The sequence below is a fragment of the Pinus tabuliformis genome, chromosome 5_2 (assembly GCF_031772625.1).
Source record: "Pinus tabuliformis cultivar Carrire ecotype Pingquan chromosome 5_2, CPIR1, whole genome shotgun sequence".
Taxonomy (NCBI): Eukaryota; Viridiplantae; Streptophyta; class Pinopsida; order Pinales; family Pinaceae; genus Pinus; species Pinus tabuliformis.
Window position 1 is genome coordinate 646,079,324 of NC_142306.1, and position 21,568 is coordinate 646,100,891.

Here is a 21,568-nt window from a genome sequence, read left to right on the forward strand (position 1 = left end):
GCTTAAGCCATATATTACTAGATTATATTTTCCTTTTATGTACAACATGACATAGTCATAGTTGCTCAGTAATTCTACCTAATACCATTACCTAGCTTCAATTGTGGTTGAGTGAATGCTTCTAGTACTTGATTCTCTTTTCCCTTTATGCACAACATGGCATATTCATAGTTGCTCATTTGTTATACCTGATGTTATTACCTAGTTTCAAATATGGTTGTGTCTGCAAGTATCTTAAACTCATGGTTTTTTCACAGTTCAAAGTTTCTACCATTTAAGTAAGTGTCACCATGCCTTTAAGGCATGCAATATGGTAAGGAGATCAAGTCATGAGTTGGATAATTATACTCATGAATATTAAACTTCCTCAATTCATAGCATACTACTCTTTCTTCCTACATGAGTACTCTTCTAATGCCTTCTTCACTAGCATTAGTGCACACAAGGAAGTTTTTATCAAAATCAATAAGTATCAATATAGTTACAGTCACGAGAAGCTTCTTAAGCTCCTCATAAAGTTTTCCTCATGCAAGTTTGTTTAGGGGAAATTAACTCCTTTGGGCCTTTCATCTTTGGCAGGCATCTTGCAACCTTTGAGAAACCTTCCACGAATATTTGATAATAGTCAACTAATCCTAGAAAGCTTGTTATCTTAGTTTCATTATTTGGTGTTGGCCAACTAGATATGGTCTTTATCTTTTTTGGATCCACTTTTAGTTCTTCAAATATGATGTGTTTAAGGAATTATATCTCCTTCTTGAATAACTCAGACTTACTGAGCTTATTATATAACAACTTCTCATATAACTTCTACAACATTAAGCGAAGATGTTCCTATGGCTCCTCCTCATTCCTAGAATAAACCAACATGGAATTAATATATACCAACACAAAAATTTTCAAATATATCTAGAAAAATTTGGTCATTAATATGATGAAAAATTCAAGGGAATTCATTACTTTAAAATGTAAAACTAGGAATTCATTGTACCCGTGTTTATTTATAAATGCGGTATTTTATAAGTCAACTTCTTAGACTCTTATTTGATGATAACCAGATCTTAAATCCAATTTTGAGAACACCTTCACCCCCCTTGAGTTGATAAAACATGTCAAAATCCTAGGAAAGGGGTACTTTCTCTTGATTATTACTTTTTAAACATGTTTTAATCAATGCGCATTTTAAAAGTCCCATATTCATTTTTTAACAAACAAACACAAGAGCTCCCAAGGTGAAGCACTTAGGTCTATGAATCCATTATCTAGTAATTCTCATAATTGCATCTTAAGTTAACCTTGCTTGTTAGTCCTCGATTTGTAAGGTTCCATTTATATTTGGGTGGCTTAGGGAACCATGTCTATCTTAACATTCACTTCTCATATTGGTGGAAAAACCCTAGTGATTCTTCTAAGAATGCATCCCAAAATTCATTAGTTATGGGTATTTTTTATGCTTACATATTTTTGGTAGCATCGATGATATGAATGCACAATGAGCTTAACATATATGGATATTATATGTATTATTACTAAAAAAATATTTTATCCTTGGATGCTTCTAACTATTCCTCCATCATCCACACATTCAACCCCTTTAATGAACTTTTGGCCATATTCTTCCATTTTCATGTTCCCAATTAAGTTCGAAGGACTCCTACATTTTTCTCTCATAGTAATGCTCAAAAAAGTACTTCCTTTAGAAGTACTTTTTAAATTTTTTCCATGAAATCTTTTTTTCATCTAACTGTTTTACTTTCTTGAGCTGCTCCCACCATAAATTTTCTTTCCCCTTCAAGTGATATATGGAATTTCGTTCTAAATTAGAAGAGTAATCATGTAGCTGAAGGTACTTTCTCATTTCCAACAACCAAGTTTCAACCTCTTCTCCCTTCTTATGCTCACCATTAAATGTAGGTGGCTTGATCTTTTTGAGTTCCCTTGTAAATTTTTCAAGTATGGTTTCCTTCTTGACTACTCTATTAGTGATATGCTAAAACTACTTTTTGCCCCTAAGGAAATATGGGCTCTCTTACTGGGTTTTCTTGTTGCATACGAATGGTGCCCAGTAGAACCCCTAGAGCTCCTTGAATCCCCAACATTTTTCCCTTTAATTTATAAGTCATGTTTGTCTTCCTATTAAGAATTTGACCCAGTGTTCCATTCTCCTCAATAATTTGTTCAAGTTCTATAAAATTTAGGTATTAATATGTTGTTGCTCTCTTAAAAACTTTTCATTATCAACTTTGTAGTTGAACACCTCCCTTTTGAGGCTCTTTACAGTTTCAACCAGGTCCCTATCCTCTGGCATATGCCCTCTACTCCCATTCACTTTGTTCCATCATCACTCATGCTTAAGTTCATGGCACTAGCCTCTTCTTCATGGTTGTAGGACCCTTGAGTATCCCCTATACTATGGATCCTCATATTGGTTCTGCCTTATAGGACACTTGTTATCTTCGTTTGGAATTCTCAAGATATTTCCTATCTCAATCTGAAATTTTGGGTTGGTAGACATATTCTTCTCCTTGACAAATTTCTATTAAATTCTTTGATACTTTAAGCTAAGCTATGGTTGTTGAGTTATGCCATATTGAAGTGATTGTATTCTTTGTCCTTTAGTTGCACTCTTCCAGTTAGTTATAATTCCTTCATATCAACCCCTTGTGTTGTATCTATTTCTTGAAGACAATTTATTGGTTGGGAAACTATGCCAAGAAATCAACTCACCCACTTTAGGCTCAAGCTGGCCCTTGAACCAGAGGGGGATCCCTCAATGTTATGAGGCTTTTTGTTGTTCACCGTCACTGAACAATAGCCTATGAAGCACAATGGCTATATTTAAATGTTTTTGGATGGGTGGTTTCTAATGAGTCACAAATCCCTGCTTAACAAATAAACCCTATCTTTCAGAGACCCAAACAAGGTGCCAACATCTAGCTATGACAAGATGATCAACAACTTGAAGGCCTGGGTAGAAGACTTTAGAGACTATCAGCTAACATTTATACTCATAATGAACACTTATGTCAACTAATAAGATTAGAGAACATGAAGAGTGAATCTCAATAACTTAAACAAAGTACAAATAAGAATTGTCTAGATGGAAACAATCATATCATGCAAAGGAACTAAATCAAACAAACTATTTAATGAGCCAACTCAGTGTTGAACATAACTTTGGAAGGGATGTAAAGGAGGTTGATTCTCATCGTAACATCTCCCAATATCTAGACAACCATAAGTGTATGAAAAAAATATTATTTATTCATAGGAAAGCACATACATATAAAACAAGGTCTGTTAAAAGCAAAAGTCAGAAACCTTTATTAAAGTATGAAGAATTCAAGATTTACAATAAGTACAAGTATTTCTAGGCTCAAAAGTGAACCCTTCATCATTACAAATGAAATACTATATAGGAAAACATAATCTTCAAATTTTTACAAGATTTAAGGAATAAAATCCTAGAAATAAACTAAAAATATATACAATCTTTAATTTGTTGCAAGAAATTTGGAATTGATAGAAAAACATTTTCCTTTAAATCTGGAAATTGGTTCTTTCATTTATCATCTATTTCCACCTATCCCTTTGACTACTAATTTAGATGCCCTAGTGTTGCCTAGAAATCTAAATATGTTCCACTGACGCTAATCCTTTACCTTAAAATCTGAATAAGACACTTTGAATGTTGATATCCTACCTATAAATCTGGGGCTTTTTAAAGTTGTTTACTGAAATCTTTTCATTGTTTTTTTAAACAAAAAAACTCTTCCATCTATCCTCCAACTGACCCTTTTTACCATCATGAGATGATTTGTCAAAACTTCTTCCTTTTGAAAAATAAATGTAAACTTTTGTGCATGAAAGTAGAATTGAAGAATATTCTCTTCATTTCCTAAAGAATATATCAAGCTTGTTATTGTTGTTATATTTCTTGAGATGCTTCACTTCTAAGAAATTTGATGGCCATTGTGATATGTTGCAAACTTCCCTTGTAGAGTGCACCAAAACTTCCTTCTCCTATCTTAAATGATTTATGTGAGAAATTTGTGGCAAATTAAATTCCTTCTATTGAGTATATTTTGTATCCTTAATGAGTAGATGCATGTGCTTCCTATGCTTTCCTTCTCCCTTGTGTCCTTTGGAAAGCTAGTTCATTGGATTTGATCTTTTTTCATTTAGTATTTCTTTCTAGACTGCAAGAAAGATACCTAGAGGATGATTGTGCTCAAGCCTTAACCCTTCTAGCTCAATCATAATGTTTTTCTAAATATGTGACAAAGTTACATTCACTTTCTTTGATAAATATGATATTTCATAATCTCATGCGACATTTTCATTTTCATGACCACCTCTCATGTTGTTAGAGAAAATAGTTGTCTTGAGAAATCTCGAATTAGTTATATCTAAACTACAACTGGAATGATTCCTAAAATTTTCTAAACTGCCAATTTTGAACATTGTGGATGAAGCTAGGCGAATTGAAGAAAATATGCCTTCTGATATTTTATATGCAACACAAAAACTTGGGGCATCTTTCTAAATAGTTTTCAGTACATCAATTCCCTTAAAACAATGAATTAAACGATGAAACCAATATTCCTAAGCTTCTCCACATTAATAATGTTCTGGTCATCTAGAAAAACCAAAAGAACTCAAAATTTTCATCTCCTCTACATTATATCGAAAAAAAATTCAGAACCAGGCTTTATAAAGTCCACAAAAAAAGATTGCCAACTTAAATTCCCAGAAATAAATGTCTGATATAGTAGAAATTTCTTTCACTATCTCTGAAAAGAAAAAAAGAACTTTCTTTCACTATGACCTGAATCTACAATCTGAAATTTGTAGATTAATGGTTAAAGTAGCTTTGACGGTCTTTGTCTCATTTATGTTTGTGATACAAATACTTTATAATATACACCAAAAATGTGAATATATGCAACAGACCCTTTTAGATCATCAGTGCTTTGATCTCAAGTTCGTGAACATGGCCTTATTAGTCCCTGCCCTCCAGGCATGGACTATAGTAATCGTTTGCGACGGATATAGCATTAGTTGACCTGCTTTTAGTCCCCGGTCATCAGCAATTAACCAAAATTTTATTCCCGATCCTGATTTTTCATCTTATTTGGCCTCTTTCCAAAAAACCGAAGCTAGACGGCAAAAACCAAAGCTGATCTGAGGCGAAAAGCATAGGTTATATTTTTGTTTGTCCGATATTTTCAAATTGTCAGTCCCTGCAACCTAAACTAATGTTAGCATTACTGGACAACATTAAATGTTATCTCATACATTGTTTAAACCATATAACTTCGCTATTTAACTACGATAAAATAACATTATAATAAAATATACCAAGCAGGTCTAAGCATAAAGGCTGGTATTTGCATGTTGACGACTCGTTGCTAGCTGCCTTTACCACATCATATCTGCATGTTGACCACTTGGCGGAACACCGATCAGAGGCATGTGAATCAAACACAATCGAATCAAACACAACTTTGATCCAGGACCAGGTATGCATACCTGAACTTTGAAGCAGCAGGGAGCCTGGGAGTTTTAGCTGAACAGGAGCCTCGTCCATTCTCCATTCTCCTACCTGCGATACCAGTAAGTGCATTCAGCGAATTTTCTTTTCTAGGTATAGGAAAATTATATACAAATCATTACCCATTCAGCCTATTTTTTAAACAATTTTTCTTTTGATGGTGCAGTAGGGTTTTCGGCAGAATTCTACCGTAAGTAAAACAGATGTTCCCTCCTGGCAATGCACATTTAGTATTTCTTTTAATGGAAACAAATTTCTATATTTTTCACTTTTGATATGAAATCCAGTTTTCTATTTTCAGGTGAAATTACTCAGTTCAAGGCAGAAAAGGCGGAAAACCCTCAAAAGTGGTCGTTGCAATATCCTGTAAGTTCCAGAATTTTTTTAAATAAGTTCGAATTCATTTTTATTCTCTAAACTTACAGACAGAATTCTACATTACATTATCTTGCCAATATTAGAACATTCTACACTATGATAGAAGAACTTATCCAAAATTTAAATAAGCTTACGGTTTCTGAAGATAAATTTTGGTACAGATATGTACGCTTTGGTCTTTTTCATGTGATATTACCAACACTCTAGCGTGTGGTAGAACTTTTCCCAACTGTACAGTGCGGGGGATACCCTATTAAAGAGCCCTGTTAAAGAGCCCCGGTAAAAGAAGAAGCCGACAGGCACTTTTATGAACATTTTTATTAACCGCTCCGCTCCTACTGGATTAGTTTGTTTTTTACAGCAAGCCAAAGTCTAGCCACCACAGGTTCTAGCTAGCCTCACGGTTTTGACCCCTTCCCTCTGGTCAGACAACCCCTTTCCCCTTTCCCTCTGGAGATCGCTCGCAATCTAAAAAGAAATTGAGAACACGAGCAGGGTGAAACTGGTGCTAGTGCTCCGCATTGACTTATTACTTACCTAAAGACGGTGCGCGGAGCCTGATGACAGGCTGGGGTTGGCTATTTTCCGATTCTACAAAATTATTAGGGTTCATGCCTTTCTATATGGATATTAAAAATTTCTTTTCCCCAACCGTCTATGCCTAGGATTCATGTTCAGAATGCAAAGGATGTTATTGCTGGTGCATAGTGTTTTAAAAATTATACAGGAATGATATGAATGCTGCATAGAGACTTGCTGCTGTGCAGGGATTCTAATGTTAAACCAGAAAGCAATTCTATTAATTGAACAGGTATGCAGTTAGCAGTTTACTGACCTGCAGATAATATGATGACAAATGCGCAGGGCTCTCTTTGTTGACAGTCACATATCCCGCATAATGAGCGAAATCCACTGGCGGCTGCCCAGGAAGATTAACAATTCTATCGGCTTCTGCTTGCATGAGTCTGCCATTATCCCCCGCACACTGCCAGAACAGCAATGCCAGAGCTAAAATGCATACCCATTGATGGGAAGACGAATAAGAAACGGCCAGCGCCATGACTGCACAACACACCATAGTGGACATTGGGTATGCATGCACCCCAGATTCGGAAGAAGGCATTTGATATGCATGTAGATTAGCGCTCTTCGCATGAGAGATACGTGGTTGTGTTGAGGCTTTTTTATAAAACACGTGTATCAGTGACCGTTTCATGCGTTGATACACCGTTGGTTAGATATAACATGGCCTACACTATTTGTAATCTTGTTCATTATTATTCATTGCGATAGGCAATATGATAAAGTTTGCATCGATATGGTGTTCTTATGCTCGCGAACAAAGCGTTGCTACCGAACAAAGGGCGAGCTTACATTAAATTATTTTCCCCAAACATGAAATATGTGGATGGATGGTTGGCTGAAACTGTCGGAAGGATGTCTCACTTTAAAGTTGAATGATTTTGTCCACTGTGATGTTCATGCTATTAAAATGTTCGTACATAAGTGGCGGAAACACTCGAGTTAAAAAATATGATTTCATGAAAGTGCCATGTACAAAGGCGTATGTGCTGTTTTTTCAAAATAATTTTGTGTATGGGGTGTAATTTATATTTGTTTAGTTTCTTTGTGGATGTGGAGATTTAATTAATATTTGTTTTGTTCTATTATATCATATTTGGTGGTTATTTAAAATCAATTTCCTTTTGGATGTTGGTGTGTAATTTATATTTCTTGTGTTGCCTTTTGATGTTGGGATTTAGTTTTATTTTATTATATATTGGTTTGTTAAAATCTTTTTTGAGCCGTAGAAAACCAATTATTGATTTAGACTTTATACTCATGAGTAATCTGTTAGATTAAGCCAACTAAGCTAATTACTATAACATTATTTTTAACAAAATAAACGCTTGTTCCACCACCAATTTCTTTAAATAAATCTAACAAGCCAACCTGCATTAAAAGAACTCTCTCTTTTCTTCTTTTCTATTTTCTATTTTCTATTTTATTAAAGCTCTATTCTATTGCTGGTGTAAAATCCTATCATGGCATCCCATCTTCCGGGAATCGTGGGGAAGCAAGCATAATCATATCGTAACCTTAATCGGGGCAAAGCGTAGGCCTAGTGAATCGACCCCGCGTAGTTACGTAGCGAGAGGGAAAGGCAAAAATGCATAATGACATATATAAGAATCTTGATTTCGGTCACTAGAGATAGATACGAAATAAAAGCATACTCGACATAAATGCATATATTATATATGTAATTACGTGATCTAATGGCGCTTCTTTCTGGTTCGCAGTGTTTTTCTAGAGTCACCATGATGATCGTCCTGTCTACAGTGGCTGGCATAAATAAAGTTGCAGACCTGCAATTGCACTTCTGGAGATAAAAACTTGCGAGAATTCAAGTACCCCGAGACTTTCAAAGAAAGCTTGTCTACACTCACAGAGGATGAGGCCAACAGACGGAAATCTGCAATTCCATGCCACCTAATTCTGTAAATCCGCAAATTTACTGTTTCGCCCACCTGTAGATTTGGATGCTGGTATCCTTAGTTGGACCAGATCCGGACCAGTGAATTTTTGTATGAGACGAGTGATAAGCTTTCCTCACTGAAGAAACTAAGGGAAAGGCGACAAATAACATTGCTAGAGCTTTACAGTCCATGGGCGGTCAATGTGTCGATCAATACTGTTTCTGTATTACTGTAAGGCTATGACTGTTGCTTATGTACGCTATGTCAGTTGCTTTCTGTATGTCCGCTATGACTGGCTATGACTGGCTATGTCTGGCAGCTATGTCTGGTGCTTATGTATGGCTGCACTGGCTCTGTAAGGCTATGACTGGCTGTGTCTGGCTGTATGGCTATGTCAGTTACTTATGTGCATCTTGTATGACTCAGGCAGAATTGCATATAACAAGCATTTTCCACTACGAAATAGGCTATATTCTCGGAAGCTAAATGGGCTAGATAGAACTATATGCAGGGACTAGCTGCTTCGCAGCCTTCCTTGTTTTCAAAAAGTAAACAGAGACGGGGAAAATTTGATGAAAATTGATGCAGATAAAATTTGCTCCATCACGAAATGGGTGTTTTCTCTTCAAATAACCAACAAAATATCCCTATCCGCTCAAAAGTTTGTAGAAATTATTGAGTGGAACTCAACTGATATCCTCCTGTAAAAAAACACGTCTCAGAATTTGGAAATTCATCTCTGTATACTAAAAAAATGAACCAGAAATTTATCCACGTGAAAGCCTCTATGAAACTTGATCAAACATTAAACATTGTTGCAGTAAATTTGGTGCACACAGCTCAACAAAAAATTTAGAGATTAAAACCTTGCCTAAAAAAACAATGAAGTAAACCATGAAACCAATTTCATAAAGGATCCATCCATGTCAGTAATCATGGTGTAGGGTGAGCCTCTTGTTGAAAACAAAAAGTCCAGCAACAAATATTATGGTGGTATTGATAACCCTATCAATATATTTAATTTCCTCTATTTCACCCGAGACACTGAAACCAATACCAAAATACAATTGCTCTTTGTTGAGTCCTGCATTGATCAACACAATTGTGATATTTCTAAAACTATAGGTGGAATGTAGGGGGCGTTGGGAAATAAGTGGTTTGGAATGAGTGGGGTTTGAAATTATTTTGGAGCTACCATGTAATGAAAATTTGTTTGCACAAAACAATCAATTTTAGAACCCCCCTCTTTAATAATCTTCGGACAACCATGGGGGTCCAAAATTGAACTAGAGTCGTTGATTTGTGGACACCGATATTAACCATTTATAGTTGCAAATGTTTTACCCTTTGCATTGCCACTGATGAAAACTTAACATTTTTCCTCTGCATTTATTGAAATCTCCATGCCACATTATTAGTCTTGAAATTTCGTCTAGCGTTTTCCTTGCTTGAAATGCTCAACATGTTGGGTGTGGAGCCTAGTTATCTTCCTGATTCAAAGGTCTTGTTTTCAGTCGGGGGCATACCCCAAGAAGACTATACACACCTCCATGCGGGGGGGTGTGGGGGGTACTCCCCCCCGCCTTTCAACTATCCCCCCTTTCTAGGAGATACGGGGGCTAGTGGGCCCTCGAAGGAGGTTCAGGGGAAAAGCCCCCGAGGCTAAAAATAAATGAAACATTGCCTTGTAAAATATTTCATTTCCATTGTCAATCTAGTTCATTCATTAGGCGGATGATCTGATGATAGAAGTTATGTTAATTTAGGTCTTTTTTCCCTAGAAGGAAACCCTCGATTTATATGAGGGAATTGTATTGTGGTTGTGTATTATTATTCTTAGCGAGAAAGAGAGAGGATGTTGTATGAGAGTGAAGAGGAAATTACATCAGATATTTTGTAGGTTATATCTCTTCATTTTGGTGGATAATATAAAAGGAAGTATTGGTTTTTTATTCGTGGACATAGTCCAAATTGGGTGAACCACGTATATTCGTGTCTCTCTTGTATTATGCATTTTTATGTTTTTTTTCCACAATATTTTATGTGTTCCATTACTCTGTGATTTAATTTTCTAACAACTTGTATCAAAGTCGAAGGTCTATTTGGTTGATAAACTCACAAGAAAGAAGGGTACCTAATTCGAGTGGGAGAAATGGCAGAAGATGGTAGGTTTAGGGTTTAGAAATTCAATAGCCAAAACTACCATTTGTGGATGATGAAAATAGAGGATTATTTGTATCAGAAATATCTCTACCTACCATTGAGTGAAAAATCAAAGAAGCCGACAAGTATGACGAATGCAGAAGGGGATATTCTTGATACAAAGGCACTGGGAACAATACGGTTGTGTTTGGCAACGTCGATGGCATTCAACATTTCAAAGGGAACAAAATAGAAGGTTTAATGACATCCTTGGCCAAACTATATGAAAAAACATCAACCTCAAATAAGGTATTTCTTATGAAGCATTTATTTAATATGAAGATTTCAGAAAGTGGATCTATTGTTGATCATTTAAATGAATTTAACACGCTTACCACTCAGTTAAGTTATGTAGGGATAAATTTTGATGATGAATTTAGGGCTCTGTTATTTCTGCGCTCATTTCCAGAAAGTTGGAATGGCTTAGTTATGACTATTAGTAACTCTATCTCTGGATCTAGTACTTTAAAGTTTTATGATGTTTTTGGTGCCATCCTTAGCGAGGAAATGCGAAAGAAAACTATGGTGAGACATCAAGTAATGTTGTGACTGCAGAGACTAGGGGAAGAAAAATGAAAAGAGGAAGGAGCCAAGGAAATTGCAGTAAGTCAAGAAAAGGAATATTTGAATCCAAATCAGGGATAGTATGCTTGAAATGTGGGAAGAAAGGATACCTGAAGAAATACTTCAAATATCGGAAGGGAAAAGAAGGAGATGCACAACAAGAGAACAATCATGAAGCAAATGTGACAATTGATTTGTTGCAGGATGATTTGATTATTTCATTAGAGAATATCATTGACGCTTGGGTGGTAGATTCAGGGGCTTCATTCCATGCCACACCTGATAGAAAACATTTTCTTGACTATGTTCAAGGAGATTTTGGATAGGTTTGTTTGGGTGATGATAAACCTAGTAAAATCATTGGAATGGGTAAGGTTTTTATAAAACAATAAAATGGAAACCAATGGTTATTTAAGTAGGTAAGGCATGTTCCAGATCTAAATAAAAATATAATTTCAACAGGGTAGTTAGGTGGTGAAGGCTATGTAACTACATTCATAGGAAAAAACCTGAAAGGTCACTAAAGGAGCCATGGTAATAGCAAAAGGAGAAAAGGTTGGTATGTTGTATTTATGCAATGGTGTTTCTAATTATGTTAATGATTTAACCTCCACAAGATAAGATATGACATTGTGGCATCATAGACTCAGGCACATGAGTGAGAAGGGGATGCAAATTCTTCACTCAAGAAATTTGTTTCCAGGTTTAAAGTATGTGGATTTGAATTTCTGTGAAATTTTTGTTTATGGAAAGCAGAAGAAAGCCAAATTTATTAGAGTTGGGAACAGAAATAAGAGCGAGAAATTAGAGCGTGTGCATAGAGATGTATAGGGACCTGCCTAGGTATCATCTCTCAGTGGATCTCGTTATTATGTTACTTTTATTGATGACGCAACTAGGAAAACATAGATTTATTCTATTCGAAATAAATATGATGTATTTGATACTTTCAAGAAATGGAAAGCTTTGGTTGAGAATGAGACATGAAACAAGTTGAAGTTTCTTAGATCAGACAATGGAGGTGAATATTGTAGCAAAGAGTTTGATAACTACTATTCAGAGCATGGAATTCGTAGAGAGAAGACAATTCCAGGAACACCACAAGAAAATGGTGTGTCGGAAAAGATGAACAGGGACAATCATGGAGCATGCAAGGTACAGGAGATTGCATGCAGGATTTCCCTTACAATTTTGGATAAATGTTGTATATACTATTATTTATCTAATAAACAAAGGGCCTTCAATTTCCTTGGATGGTGGTATTCCAGAGGAGGCATGGATAGGTAAAAAGGTAAATTATTCATTTTTAAATACTTTTGGTTGTGAAGCCTTTGTCCACATCTATAAAGAAAATATAACAAAGTTTAAGAAAAAATCAAATAAATGTACCTTTATTGGATACGGTGTTAATGATTTTGGTTATCGCTTATATGATTATGAAAATCACAAAATCATTAGGAGCAGAGATTTCATATTCAATGAAAAAGACTTGTCTAAGGATCATATGCAGGGAAAGAAATGGGAAAACGAAAACAAAGAATACATAGTGCTTGATGAGATCACCAAAAATGTAAAGGTGCCTAAAAATCATAATGATTAGTAGCAGCAACAACAACAACAACAACCACAATAGGAACAAGCACCTCAAACACCTGAAAGTTGTGTTAGAAGATCTACTAGGATAAGTAGACCCCCTGAGCAATACTCTCCTTCATTATATTATGTATTGTTGATAGATTTGATGAACCAAAAATATATGAAGAACCAATGCAAGTAAAAACCAGGAAGAAGTGGGAGCAAGCCATGGGAGAAGAGATGGACTTCTTGATGCATAACCAGACTTGGGACTTAGTCAAGTTGCATGTAGGTCAAACAACATTGCAGAATAAATGGGTTTACAGCTTGAAGGAAGAATATGGAGGTAAACAAAGGTATAAGGCTAAACTTGTGGTGAAGGGGTTTGCACAAAAGAAATGTATAGACTTTGATTAAATTTTTTCCCCTGTTGTTAAAATGACTTCAATCATAACTATTTTAAGTCTAGTGGCAGCAGAAGATTTGCATCTTGAGCAATTAGATGTAAAGACAGTCTTTCTCCATCGGGATTTGGAGGAAGAAATATATATGAAGCAGCCACAAGGATACGAGGTCAAAAGGAAGGAAAAATTAGTGTGCAAATTGAAGAAGAGCATGTATGGCTTAAAATGTAGGAATTTACAAGGTAAGTTCCTTAGATAGAACACCAAAGGACACCACTCACAAACAAATCACATATCAGCACACCAATATTCTTGACGTGGTTAAAACCCTCAAAGTGGGAAAAATTCCATAGCCTGAGCCAACGCGGCCACTTCATGAAATTTATTAATGTAAAAGAAAGAAAATTTACATAAGCTTCTCTGATTAACGGTCATGACCTAAAAAATGACGCTCCATGCTCTTTAAATAGAGATCATGGACCAATCGGGTTTTAAGCCATGGATCAAGTGTTGGTAATATTGAGGAGAGAATGAACCATCGGATCGATTCATGTCTAGAACATATTATGACCATCGGATTGTAAGTTACAAAATTACATACTAAACAAACACACTTTACCTAACTATACACTAGACCAAGTTGTACTTAATTATTTCCTATGTGTCGGAATATCCTAACATCCCCCCTTAAGAAAAACTTGGAATAGGATTGAAGGATGTACAAAGATGACACAATAGGAGAAGGAAGAAGGCATTAGAGCCTATCCCCCCTTAGTGACAACTTCCTAAACTCCAACCATAAATCGAAGTTTAGTAAACTTCGTTTGTGTGAGAGCCTTTGTAAAGATGTCTGCAACTTGATTATTGGTTGAACAATATTTCACTTCAAGAACATGGTCATGAATGAGCTTTCTGATGAAGTGCATGTGTAGTTCAATTTGTTTCCTGTGCTCATGTTGGACTATATCTTTACATAGTTGAATGGAACTTTGATTATCACACCAAAGTGTAGTCGGATGCTACTTCTGAAAACCAAACTCTGACAGGATCTGACAAAGCCACAGGGCTTCCTTACTAGCTTCAAAGGCACCACGATACTCTTCTTTTGCTAAAGAAAGAGAAATGGAACTTTGTTTCTTGCAAGCCCGTGTAATAGGTCCATAACCAAGAGTCAAGACATAACCTGCAGTAGACTTCTGATCATCAGGGTAACCAGCCCAATTAGAATTAGTGAAACCAACCAATAGAGGAGATGCTTATGCACTGTAATGAATCCCAAACTGAGTTATACTTCAAACATAACGAAGTATTCTTTTATTTTCTTTCCAATGACTTTCATGTGGGTTTTGCATAAACCGAGCAACAAGGCCAACAACAAAGGAAATTTTAGGACGAGTATGGGTCAAATACAAAAGTTTTCCAACAAGCTGACAGTATAAGGTAGAATCAACCTCAGGGGAAGTACAAATGACTGAAAGTTTGGCTCTAGACTGAAAGGGAGAAGGGGTTGGCTTACAATCTTCCATGTGAAAGTGGCATAGAATATCACAGGCATACTTGGACTGGGAAAGGGAAATACCTTCTTTGGATTGCAAGACTTGAAGAGCAGTAAGGATAAGATCATCAACATAAAGAACAAGAATGATAAGAGACTTACCCTTTATTGGTGTAGACAGTATTGTTAGAATGACAACTAGAAAATCTAGTATCTAAAAGAAAGCTATCCATTTTGGCATACCAAGCCTGAGGGGCTTGCTTGAGACCATAAAGTGATTTCTTAAGCCGACATACAAGGCTGGAGTCTGTTTGTATAAATCCAGGAGGTTGTTCCATATATATTTCTTCCTGCAATTCCCCATGCAAGAATGTGGATTTAATATCCATCTGATGGACTTCCCATTTGAAAGAGGCATCAAGGGAAAGAATAAGGCAGATAGAGTTCATTTTGGCAACAGGGGAGAAGGCTTTAGTATAGTCAATGCCCTCAACTTGTGAAAAACCCTTAGCAACAAGATGAGCTTTATGTTTATCAACGTTTCCATCTGGTCCAAACTTGGTTTCGTAAACTCATTTTCATCTAACAATTTTTCATCCCTTTGGAAGAGGAATAAGGTCCCATGTATCATTTTCCAATAATGAAAAATATTCTTCATTCATAGTTGTGTCCCAATCTGGATGGCCTGAAGCTTCTGCAAAGGTGTTAGGATCATAATTCGCTGAAGCTTGAGCTAGTAAAGAAGAGGCTTTACCAAATTGAGAATGTGTACGACGTTGATTTGTAAGATCACCTGCTAGAGCACCTGCTGCATCCCAAGTAGCACGGACCCATTTTGGAAGCTGAGGAGCTGAAGGAAGATCCCAAGAAGGTGGGGGAGGATTATCATCCTCGCTGTCATCATCTGAAGAAGGAATATTTTCATAAGTAGAAGGGATAGAGAGAGGTGGCACATCTGTTGAACTAGGATCGTAGGCCGATATATTTTCAGCAAAATTTACATCTCTTATAATGATAACATTTTTTTATTTAGGTTGAAGAAGTCTATATCCTTTAACATCTTCAGATATCCAACAAAAATACATTTCTCACTCTTAGGTTCTAAGGCTTTATGTTTCTCATCTAGAATATGGGCCCATGCTTCACTTCCAAAAACACGAAAGTGACTTACATTTGGTTTAATTGAGCTAAATTGCTTCTTCTAGAGTGATATTTGTTAAAACCTTAGTACGAGTGCGATTTAATATGTAATTTTCACAGTTAATTGCTTCTGCCCAAAAATTAAGACTAAGTCCTTTAGATTGAAGCATACAATTAGTCATTTCCTTTAAGGTGTGATTCTTCATTTCATCTACACCATTTTGTTGTGGAGTATATGGAACAGTACGTTGCAATTGAATTCCATGCTCAGTGCAAAAGTTGATGAATTTGTTGTTAAAATATTCTCTGACATTATCAGATCTTAGCTTAAGAATTTGATGTCTAGATTGTTTCTCAACAAAGGCCTTAAAGGTTAGGAACATGTTAAAGACTTCACTATTGAGTTTTAAGAAGTATACCCAAGTGCGTCTGGAAAAATCATCAATGAAAGTTAAGAAATACTTGTAGCCAAAGAATGAAACAACTGGAAGTAGACCACATAAATCACTATGCACAAGCTATAAAGGGGTTGAGGCGTGCCAAGAGACACGTTTTTCAAAACTCTCCATATGATGTTTTCCGAGTACACATTCAGAACAAACATCATCTCTGCAAGATATCATAGGAAGACCTGTCATCATATTTTCTTTATATAGATTTTGAAGGGAGCGATAGTTCAAGTGACCAAATCGCTCATGCCAAAGTTTGCTCACTTCATCATTATGAGCAACAAATACCGAGAGAAGAGTTGATGACCCAAATTTGTTAAACTTATGCAACCTTGTAGAATCATCAGCAATGCCAGTAGCTAAAATCTGTTTAGGAACTCTTAGGTCCTTAATTACAACATCATGAGGTGAAAATTCAACGATTTTACCTTCACCTGAATGAGTTATCTACTATACAGATAGAAGGTTGCAGGATAAGGTAGGAACACATAATACATCATTAAATTGACCATTGTCTAGATGAATAGTTCTAGTCCATACAACACTAAGAGATCTATCATCACCAACATAAATATTTTTGGTGTTACAATCATTTAAAGAAAAAAACATGGCTTTGTTTTTGGCCATGTGATAAGAAGCTCCAGAATCAATGAGCCACTCATGAGAATGAAAGAAGAAGATATGTTTAGTGCATAACCAGACCAAGATTCTTGACAACCACATGCAGAAAGTGTTATTCCTGGAGATGAAGTTGAAGTTGAAGAGTGCTCCAAATGGATGTTGTGCTTCTTCATTACTACTTCCAAGGCTTCCATCTTCTTAAAGCATTTGGATTCTAAGTGGCCATCACAATTACAAAAGTTGCAATGTCTATCAGTCTTATTCCCTTTGTTTTTAGTTGCCTTATCATTTTGTTGAGTTGATTTTTCATTTTAAGACTGAAATGGCTTAAGACCCTTGTTTGGTTTAGGACAATTCTTTTTAGGATGCTTCTTCTTAGGGTTCTTTGAACTTGGTTGTTGTTGGGCTGCTAAGGCTTTCTTAGAAAAGTTTCCAGAATTAAGAAGACCAAGATATAAGAGTTTTTCTTGTTCTCTTATTAAAGAATCACAAAAGGCATCAAAAGAGGGGGACTTGTAGTCTTGTCCTTGAGAAATAAAGGTTTCTCTAGTGGAATGGAAGGTGGAAACAAACACAGAGTAGGCTGGTCATAACTTAGTAAGAATGGAATAGATAAGGCTACCATCTTGTTTCTTAACCTTAACACCTTCCAAGAGAAGTCTAAGGGTCTTGAACTTGGACAATAAATCTTCAATGGAAGAAAAATTATTGGGGTTCAATGTAAGGAAATCATTTTCGAGTTGATGGGTTATAATTTCATTTTTAATTCCAGAAAATTTATTGATCTGTTTCATTACTTCATCGGGGGTATCAATTTCTGCGATATGGAACCTAAGGTCTGGATAAATAGACATCCTTATCAACCCATGTGCTTGATCTTGGTTATTTTCCCATTTGGCTTTCTTATCTTCATCTTTAAGTTTAGACTCTTGGCCTGAGACTATTCTATAAAGACCTTTACTTCTAAGTAAATCCATAATGTAGGATAGCCATTGGAAGTAGTTGGTGATATCAAGAATAAATAGGCATGGACTTTCCATTTTAAAATAAATTGAAGCAATAGATATTGAAACTAAGTGTTCCAATGGAAAGATCTCGAAAAGTTAGGCCGATTAAAAAAAAAAGGCTTTTGGATGAAGAAGTTATGGATTTTTGAAGAAAAGGTGTTGAAGATGCCGACAAACCACGTGAATGTTGGGAAGTGAATGATAATGTTATATTTAAAAACAAATCCCCCCCTTTACAAACTTAATCTAATTAGCTCACTTTAAAAAAAAATATACTTTATGTGAATCACTTTTATAAATAAGTGGAAGTTGCTTTTACAATGGTACTTTATGAACTATTCACTAAATTGTAACTTAAATAAAAGATAAAGTGACTTTAGAATTATAAGTGACTCACTTTTTATAATGGGTGATAACACTTTTACATAAAGTAACTTTAAAACATAAGTTACATGTATTTTTTGAAAAATTAACTCAAAAAAAGAAAGACTTGAACCCAAAACCTATATTCTCATAAAGTAACTTTAGACCAAGTGAGCTAATTTAAAAGGTTAGTAATTTTTGGAAAGGAGGAAGGGTTTTTTTTTTTTTGCTTACTGAAGCTTTAGAGTGCGTGCTTACTTGAAAAACCATTTTTTGCCTGCAAAATAAATAAATAAAAGCACAAACCAAACGAACAAGCAAAATTAATCCAAGTCTTGCGACTTAAAGTTAGATTTGGCAGGAAACTAAATATTTTCCTCAATGTTTCTGATTTTCTGAGATCACACTAAGGCGCTGCAGAAAAGAGCATACACATGAGAAAAATCATGTATGTCTGTTTTTGGTTTTCCTAGATCGCACAGAGTCGCAGGGCAAAGAGCATACGTAGAAATGAAAGGTATAGATCCAGTAATAAAAAAAAATATAGAGGACTATAAACCGAAATAACCAGAAAGATAAATAACTATAACTGGAAATAAAGATTGTATACCTCCAGATCTTAAAAATGATGTAGCTTTGGCTACGGAAAACCTTTTCGCATGAAACGAAAGGGGTTCCTTGCTAGAAAATATGCTCCTAACACAATATAGCATTCCTCTCGGCCTGAAAGCAGCCAGAAACAGTAGATCTAGGAAACGACAGTTGGATGCAATTATAGCGGCTTCGGATTTGGACCACCAACGGATGCGGCCCTCGAATAGCTCTGATACCATGTAGTAATTTATAGGGTAATTTCCTTAGATAGAACATCAAAGGACACCGCTCACAAACAGATCACAGATCAGTACACCAGTATTCTTGATGTGGTTAAAACCCTCAGAGAGTGAAACAGTCCACGGCCTGAGCCAATGCGGCCACTGCAGGTAATTTATTAATGTAAAATAAATAAAATTTACATAAGATTCTCTCATGAACGACTACCTAAAAAATGGCCCTCCATGCTCTTTAAATAGAGATCATGGACCAATCGGGTGTTAAGCCACGAATCAAGTGTTGGTAATACCGAGGAGAGAATGAACCGTCGAATAACTTCATGTCTAGAACATATTGTGATTGTCGGATTGTAAGTTACAAAAAGTACATACTAAATAAACACACCTTACCTAACTATACACTAGACCAAGTTGTACTTAATTATTTCCTATGTGTTGGAATATCCTAACATAAAACAAACTCCAAGGTAGTGGTATCTAAAATTTGACACGCTTATGTCTAAACAAGGTTATACTAGATGTCAATTTGACCATTGTGTTTATATTTAAAAGAAAATTGATAGAAGTTATATTATATTTCTATTGTATGTAGATTACATGCTTGTTACAGGGTCTAACATGCGGGGAATAAATGTGCTTAAAGGAAAATTGGAAAATTCCTTTGCAATGAAGGATTTGGGTGTTGCAAAACAAATCATTGGTATGAGAATAACTGAAGACAAGAAAAATCGCAAATTAACATTGTCTTAGAGTGAGTACATAGAAAAGGTGTTGGAAATATTTAATATGCAAAATGAAAAACCGTTTATTGTACCTTTCGCTAGCCATTTCAAACTAAGTAAGGATATTTGTCCTAAGACTCAGGAAGAGATGGATTATATGTGTAAAGTTCCATATGCATCATCACTTGGAAGCTTAATGTATGAAATTGTCTACACAAGGCTTAATATTTCACGTGCAATGGGATTTATAAGCGAGTATATGAACAATTCAAGAAAAGAGCATTGGATGGCAATAAAGTGGATTCTCAGGTATTTGAGAGGTACCACAAATCAATATTTATGCATTGGTGGTTCAAACATTGCTCTACAGGGATATCTTGATGCATATATGGCCCTACAGGAGGAGCACCACAGGGTGTGTGTTTATTGTAGGTGGAACATTTGTCAATTGGGTTGCAAAATTGCAAAACATCGTTGCAGCTTAACAATGGAAGCAGAGTATGTTGTTGCTAAAGAGGCTAGTAAAGAAATGATTTGGTTATAAAGGCTTATGGATTAATTAGGAAAGAAGAAGGAGTTGGGTAGGTTATACAATGACAGTGAGTGTCATTCATCTTGCAAAGAACTCAACATTTCATTCCAAGACTAAACATATACAACTCGAGTACCATTTCATACGGTCAGTGTTGGAAGATGGACAGTTGAAGTTGGAAAAGATACACACTAGCTTGAATCCTACAGATATGTTAACAAAAATTGTAACCAAGGAGAAGCTGAGATTCTTATCAGTTTCAATTGGTCTTCAAGTATCATGATGAACATCATAAACATATAGGTCCAAAGTGGAAGCATTGTTTAGCAAGTAAAGTAGCGGTGGAGTTGCTATAATTAGTTTCCAAGTGGAAGATTTTTGGGTGTGGAGCCTGATTATCTTCATGATTCAGAGGTCTTGTTCTTAACCGAGTGTATACCCTAGGAAGATAGTACACCCCTCCATGCGAAGGGGGGGGGGGAACTTGTCCCCCCCCAAGGACTATCCCCCCCTAGATGAGGGGTCTAGGAGTTAGCACGCCCCCAAAGCTACAAATAGATGAAAATTTGCCTTGTAAAATATTGTAATTTCATAGTCAATTTGGGTCGTTTATTAGGCGAATGATCTGACGGTAGAAATTATGTTAATTTAAGTTTTTTTTCCCTAGAAGGTAACCCTCTATTTATATGAGGGAATTGTATTGCAGTTGTGTATTATTATTTTGAGCGAGAAAGAGAGAGGAGATTGTGCGAGAAAGAAGATGAAATTACAGCAACTATGTTGTAGGTTGTATCTCTTCATTTTGCTAGATAATACAAAAGGAAGGATTGGTTGTTTCTCTATAGATGTAGCCCAAATTGGGTGAACCATGTATATATGTGTTTGTCTTGTTTTATTCATTTCTATGTTTTGTTTCCATAATATTTTATGTGTTCCATTGCTTTGTGATTTAATTTCTAACACAGCGAAGTATGAATTGAACAGACTAACAAGCAACCCCCAATGACCTGTCAGTTTTGACATGAATGGATTTTTAAGTTTTTGTTCATTGCTAAGATGATACTCATGTAGATTTTCCCACTGTAGATCACCTGGTAATGCAATGTACTAAAGCAAAACACTTGATCTACTTCTACAAACAATTGAGCAGAAGCTTAATCGAACATGAGCAACATCAAGCATGAAAAGATATAACTGAGAATGAGAAGTATTCAACCATAACATAGAATATATATCACTGGGGAAAGCA

The 21,568-nt window shown here is 35.7% G+C and overlaps 1 long non-coding RNA gene across 1 annotated transcript; it reads left to right on the forward strand.

Annotated features, from left to right (window-relative positions):
* Positions 1-6,697: 6,697 nt before the first annotated feature.
* LOC149160694 (uncharacterized) lies at positions 6,698-6,876 on the forward strand. The gene is made up of 2 exons (XR_016261885.1): positions 6,698-6,743; positions 6,797-6,876. It is a non-coding gene; the product is annotated as an uncharacterized LOC149160694 (long non-coding RNA).
* The last annotated feature ends 14,692 nt before the right edge of the window (positions 6,877-21,568 follow it).